The 6,755-nt window shown below is 39.0% G+C and overlaps 1 pseudogene; it reads right to left on the bottom strand.

The window, feature by feature from the left end:
• On the bottom strand, positions 2,553-5,621 carry LOC104753030 (annotated as a pseudogene).

Below are 6,755 nucleotides of genomic sequence, written 5' to 3'. Positions count from 1 at the left end.
AAAAAAAAAAAAAAAAAACACCTAAAGTGAGACTTGTGTTAGTATATTTGTAAAGTTCGTTCTGGCAGTGGTCCTTATATTTGGCATTGTGTGAACAGAAAATGGCACCAAACAAAAGAGGAAGGCGTCCTGCAAACCCTAGAGAAAACCCAGTTGATGCGGCACCAGCTAATGAGCGAGTTCAGCCAGAGATTCCGGTTGCAGCCAACGCGGCAGAGATTGCTGCAAATCGTACTGAAATACAAGAACTCCGTAACATGATGCGGGAGATTTTGGACCGACCTGTGTATGCACCCCACCACCACCTAGAGAAGCGGCACCACGTCAGCCACTGCCAGCACCTCCAGTTGTTGCACCTCGACAGCGTCAGCCACCACCGCCACCGGCAGAGTTTTCTTATTTTGAGACAATGAAGCTCGTGGGCACCATGAAGACAGAGTACTTTAGTGGTGGAAATGATCAGGCAGGAGCTGATGATTGGAGACGGATGCTGGAGAAAAACTTCAGGTCAGCAAGATGTCATGTGGAGTTTAGAAGGGATCTCGCTGTGCACTACTTGCGCGGAGATGCAGATAATTGGTGGAGAAATGTTGAGAGGAGCTTTCCAGTTGATTATGAGCCCACATGGGAGGATTTTCTAGAGGAGTTCAATAAGAAGTATTTTCCTCAGGAAGCTATGGATCAGCTAGAATGTGAGTTTTTAGAGCTTCGTCAGGGCACAAAGACGGTCAGGTCATAGCCTATGCATCGAGGCAGTTGCGGAAACACGAGACTAACTATCCTACTCATGACTTGGAGCTAGCTGCAATTGTCTTTGCTCTTAAGGTTTGGAGATCCTACTTATATGGAGAGAAGGTGCAAGTATTTACTGATCATAAGAGTTTGAAGTATATCTTCACACAATCAGATTTGAATTTGAGGCAGAGGAGATGGGTGGAGTTGCTTGCGGACTATGATTTAGATATTGCTTATCATCCAGGAAAGCTAACCAGGTAGCGGATGCACTAAGTAGAAGGAGAAATGATGTGAATGGAACTAAGGAGGTGCAGGAGTTGGTTTCAGCCTTATCGAGTCTGAATATTTGTGAAGCCTCTGTTGATGACGATGTAATGGGTCTGAAAGCAGTAAACCAAGCTGATTTACTATTGAGAATCCGCGAGGCACAAAAAGAAGATGCTGAGACAAAGAAAGCAGTAGAAGCTGAAGTTGGTGGTTATCACACGACAGAGAATGGAACATTTATTTTTAAAGGTCGAGTGTGTGTTCCAGATAATAAAGCTCTAAAAGAAGAGATCTTGAAGCAGGCGCACCAGTCACGTTTTGCCATTCATCCAGGTTCTACTAAGATGTATAGAGACTTGAAAAGGTATTATCATTGGAAGGGAATGAAGCGAGAAGTAGCTGATTGGGTATCAAAGTGCACGACTTGTCAGTTGGTGAAAGCGGAACATAGAGTGCCAAGTGGACTTCTACAGAGTTTACCACTGCCAGAATGGAAATGGGATATGGTGACTATGGATTTTGTTACTGGGCTTCCAATGACAATAAGTAAGCGAGATGCAGTTTGGGTAATTGTAGACAGACTTACAAAATCAGCTCATTTCTTGGCAGTAAATAAAAGGGACACGGCAGAACGCTTAGCTCAGAAGTATTTGGATGAGATAGTGAAACTTCATGGAGTTCCTGTGAGCATTGTTTCTGACAGAGACCCAAAGTTCACATCAGTATTTTGGAAAGCGTTTCAGAAAGCCTTGGGGACTAGTGTGCACTTAAGTACAGCTTACCACCCGCAGACAGACGGTCAATCTGAGCGGACAATTCAAACGTTGGGAGATATGCTTAGAGCTTGTATGCTCGACTGGGGAGGTCGTTGGGAAAAATATTTGCCTTTAGTGGAATTTGCTTACAACAACAGTTACCATTCTAGCATTGGCATGCCCCCATTTGAGGCTCTTTATGGACGACCTTGTCGCACACCACTTTGTTGGACAGAAGTGGGGGAGCGTCGGGACATCAAGCCTGAGATAATTCAAGAGTCAACTGAGCAAGTGGAATTGCTCAAAAACAGAATAAAAGAAGCTCATGATCACCAGAAAAGTTATGCAGACAAGAGACGAAAGGATTTGGAGTTATTCTCTATCTTTCTTTTTACGTTCGGATTTCTTTTTATTTATGACGTTCTTTTCTTTTCTTTTTAACAAGACTATTGAGATATTGCATTAAGGTTTTTATTTTAATTAAGTAAGGATTTTCTGGAAATATGAGTAACTTAGTATTTTTATTATATAGATGTGTTTTAAAAAAAAAACCTTTTAGTAAGAAAACTAGTGTAGTCCCAAAAGGGTTTGGGAGCGGGTTGTGACACTTCTCATTGAAGGTCCAAGCAATGGCCTCTTTAGCCCTATCCATCGCTTCGTAAATGTACCCCATAGCTGGTTTTTTCTCTCCGTCAACCACCTAAGAACCTTAACTAGAGGCCCTGTCAACTTGAGTGCATACACCATGCTGTGTCAGAATCTGTCACTCATGATGAACTTTTTCACATTCATTGCTCATAAATCCTTTGGCCACTTGGAATCATTCCATTCTTGAGAAGTTACAAAACTCCTCAAGTTTTTCCTCTGCTTGTGATATTGCGCAAGTGTGATGAATGATGTAGCAAACCGAGTAACTGCTGGTCTATGTAGATTTGCTTGGTTTGTGAATTTTCTCATCATATTGACAAAAGAAGTGTGACTATAGATGTAGTTGTTCATGTACATGCAGTTCTTGATTACAGACTTCACTGAAAGAAGTTTTCCTATATACTCCAACATGAGATCTATAACGTGGGCTGCACAAGGAAGTCAATACAGATGTGGTCGTTTCACCATTAGCAATTGGCCTACAATAGTAACAAAACACAAATCAGTGTTAGTATCAGTCTGAAAAAAAAAAGTCTGAAAAAAACATAACCTTATAAAGTAACAAACTCACCGGCCTACAATAGTAACAAAACACAAATCAGTGTTAGTATCAGTCTGAAAAAAAAAAGTCTGAAAAAAACAGAACCTTATAAAGTAACAAACTCACCAGCTTTTACATAGTTTGATGTGTTGTCCGTTATCACTGTCACAACATTAGATTCCCCAACATCTTCCACCATTCGATCAAGCTTATCAAACAACAAATTAGTATCTTTCACATATGTTGAAACATCAACTGATTTGATGAAAACTGATCCCTTTGGCGAGTTAACAAGAAAGTTAATAATGTCTTTTTGGACAACAGAATCACGCCATCCGTCTGACATGATTGAACAGCCTTTAGTTGCCCATTCTGTTTTGTGCTCCACCATCAGTTTTTCTGTTTCTCTTACTTCCTTCTTCAGGAAAGGAATCCGTAGCTCATACATAGTTGGTGGTTTAAAGCCAGACCCATATTGACCAACTAATTCAAGTGCTTCTCTAAAACTATCAAAGGTAACTGCATTAAACGGAAGCCATGCATCATAGAACCACCTTGCAATAGCAGCGCATGCCTTGTCCCTAAGTTCCTTATCAGATTTTCTAAAAACTTCTTTTCTGTCTTTTCTTCCTTTCAAGATATCATGAGGAGTTGGACAAACATATCTATCCATTGGACCCTTATGTTTCTTGGAAGGTGGCTGACTAGGCTGACCTTCATCTTCATCTTTATCTTCCACATCATATATAGTGGCTTGTGGTGGCATCATTTGAGTAGTGGCTTTGACTTAAGCCTTGTTAAGCATGAAAGTTTTTACTTTTTTCCTCACATTGTCTTTAACTAGATTGCAGGCAGTAACATTCTTATAACCACCAATGATATGTTGTTTTCACGTTGAACTCCACCATTTGTGACTTTCTTACAAAAAATACACATAAAGCTACCATGTTTACCATAAACAGGAGTGGTATATGTCCATGTTGGATCTTTTGGCTTAGTAGAATCAGATATGATGAGGAGTTTGAAGAAAGAAGAGTAAAAAAAAAAAAAAGTAGGGAGAATGGAGAAAAAGCTAGTCGTAAGAAAGGCTGGAGATGTGAGAAGAGGCTGAAGATGTGAGGAATAGGAGTTTATATGCACGATTTTAAATAGGGTTTTCATTTTTTAGCAACCAAATCAGGCAAATAAATATCAATTTTTAACTATTGTTACCTTTTTTTCAATAGGCGCCAAACGCTTCGGAGCGAGCTTCACGTCAAGGCGTCAAGGAGTGAGCGCTTTTGGGCTATAGCCTCGCCTCAGCTACTAAAGGCGATGAACCTTGAGCCAACCCTCGCCTAGGACACGCCTTTTAAAACACAGGTTACCTCTCGGCACTTGAACTTAATATGCTATAGGAAAGTTTCTAGGACGTACTATTCTTTTGCTAAAATCATGCATAGGACCACCTCATCAATTATTGCGGATGCTTCATCCCTCTTGGTTATTGCTTCTTTTCCTCTCTCAGCACACACTGTGTGTTAATGGATCTGATATGCAGCTTGTCTTTACCAGGTGTAGGATTTAACAGTTAGGAAACTGTTGACTGAGTTTAAGAGTCACGAAGGGTAAATTCAATATTAATTGGCTCCTTCTCCTTCTCTTTGGCTGGGATTTTTGGAATGGTGCTATATGTTGAGTTGATAATAACAATATTGGCTCCTTCTACTTCTCTTTGGCAACGTTCACCAAACTGTTACATAGAATATGTAAAATTAGTCTGATTACAGTTATTTAGAGCATTCTGTTTTTGCATGTGGTACTGGTTCAACTAATAGGACTGTAAAATTCTAGGGTCTGGAAACATTTGAGCTGGTAAGGTACTACATTTTTAATGCTATGTCGAATTAGTGACATATTTATCATCCGTCTGCTTGGTTGTGATTAACTTTGTCTCCGATAAGAAGATGAAGAAGACAAAGAAGAAGAGAAGAAGAGAAGAAGAAGACATATACTTGCATACATGTAATTGTAATAGTTTAGGATCAACTATTGGACCCATGAAATTTCAAAGGAAATTTCAAAGTTTCTTAATGAATTTCTTAACTTAACATTTTTCAAAATTTATAATAATAAAAAAATTAAGCAATTTTGTTAATGACCAACCAATGGAGATGTACTTACTAACTTCTTCATCTTAAACCTTGTGGAGGAATTGCTCGTGCATGCCTGATTCAGGTGAAAACATATAACATATATGAGCTACATCAATCACAATCACATTATCAGAATCACCATAAATAGAGAAGAAATGACGGAGATCATGAATAGATATATTACCTTGACTGAGGCGTGGAGGTAGCAGCCTCAGAACCTCAGACAGTTTGCCCTGAATACAAGTTGTTGTAAGGATCAATGAATATATATATATAAGCCGACAAAATTACAAGATGGACAAAGGGTTTGCATAAAACAATAAGATCTGAGCTTCAGATTCAGAGTCAGGTAATTAAGGTAGCCTATCAGAATCATCACTTTGAAGCTCCTTGGCCTTCTGAATATCCATCTTTATCTGCATCCGCTGTTCCTTATATAACCCTCAACTCAAAGAAAGTGGCTTTCTCAACTTTCAACGGGTGAAGTGGGAGGAGATCACCATTACCAAAACGAGGATTACGGTAAGTGAAAGGACGCATTTATCGCTGAGAGAGAAATATCAAAGCCTCCAAATTAAAACACTTTCAGGACTGTATAAACCCTAGCCAAGAAACTCGTAAATTCCACAAAGAAACCTAAATTAAAGACGCCAAATTGACAATGAAAAAAAAATCGAAATGTGACGAAAAAAATGAAGGAGCAATACGTATGAGAAGATTATTAATGATCATACAACTTTTTTTTTTTGAGTCCAACGAATCAGATTTGTTCGAAGACGGAAAAGCAGTGAGAATAAAACTTTCATTAGGGCATTCTTAATGGGAGAACTTTTTTTTGTGTTCTTAGATTAAATATATAGTGAAAATAATGTAAAATCAGTTGTTAAGATCATAGGTAAAAAAAATGGGGGAACTAATTTTGGTGTTCTTAGAATAAAAATATACTGTTTAAGAACATGTTTAAGATTTAATACAAAAACAAAAAAGCTTAGTTGATGAACAAACTAATACAACTAATCCTAATAAAAGAAGAGTCAGGTCTGAATTTAAAGCTCTGTCTCGTTTTCGTTGAAGTTCCAGTCTCTGACAAGGTCTCTTCTCACAGCACGGCTTCGTACTAAGCGTGGTGAGGCTCCTTCACCTGCTTGGAAATTGGGTTGTGGGGTTACCTTTGAGGATGATGCAGGGAAAGTGTTTACCTTTGAGGATGATGCAGGGAGAGTGTTTACCTTTGAGGGTTACCTTCCTTGTGAGGCAGCTGACAATCACAGAGCATCTACCTTCGTTGTCTGAGCTAGAAACAGAGTAGCTTCTAAATGAGTGGGATGGGCTCTCTACACTATGGCACACGGGGTTTGAATCACAAGCACACTTGCTCTTTAAAATTCCTGCGTTTAGACATAGTCCAATGGTTTCAGAAACATACGAATGGAACATAAGATAAAGGTCTGCTGCGAGTGATCTCACATTTCTGTGGAACAAGTTACTTGAAAAAGGACCCTTCATTGTGAAATAAATAGAACAAGAACTAAGCTAACCATTCACAAAAAGTCAATTCCTTTACTCACGAAATCTAAACAAAATCAGACACCGTTTCAAACAGCAATATTGAACTTCTTCGAATCACCAACTTACTCATGAACACTAGCAAGCAAAAACAAAGACAATGCAAAA

This window comes from Camelina sativa, chromosome 2 (genome assembly GCF_000633955.1).
Source record: "Camelina sativa cultivar DH55 chromosome 2, Cs, whole genome shotgun sequence".
Taxonomy (NCBI): Eukaryota; Viridiplantae; Streptophyta; class Magnoliopsida; order Brassicales; family Brassicaceae; genus Camelina; species Camelina sativa.
Note: the sequence above shows the minus strand (reverse complement) of the source record. Positions and strands in the feature narration are given on the sequence as shown.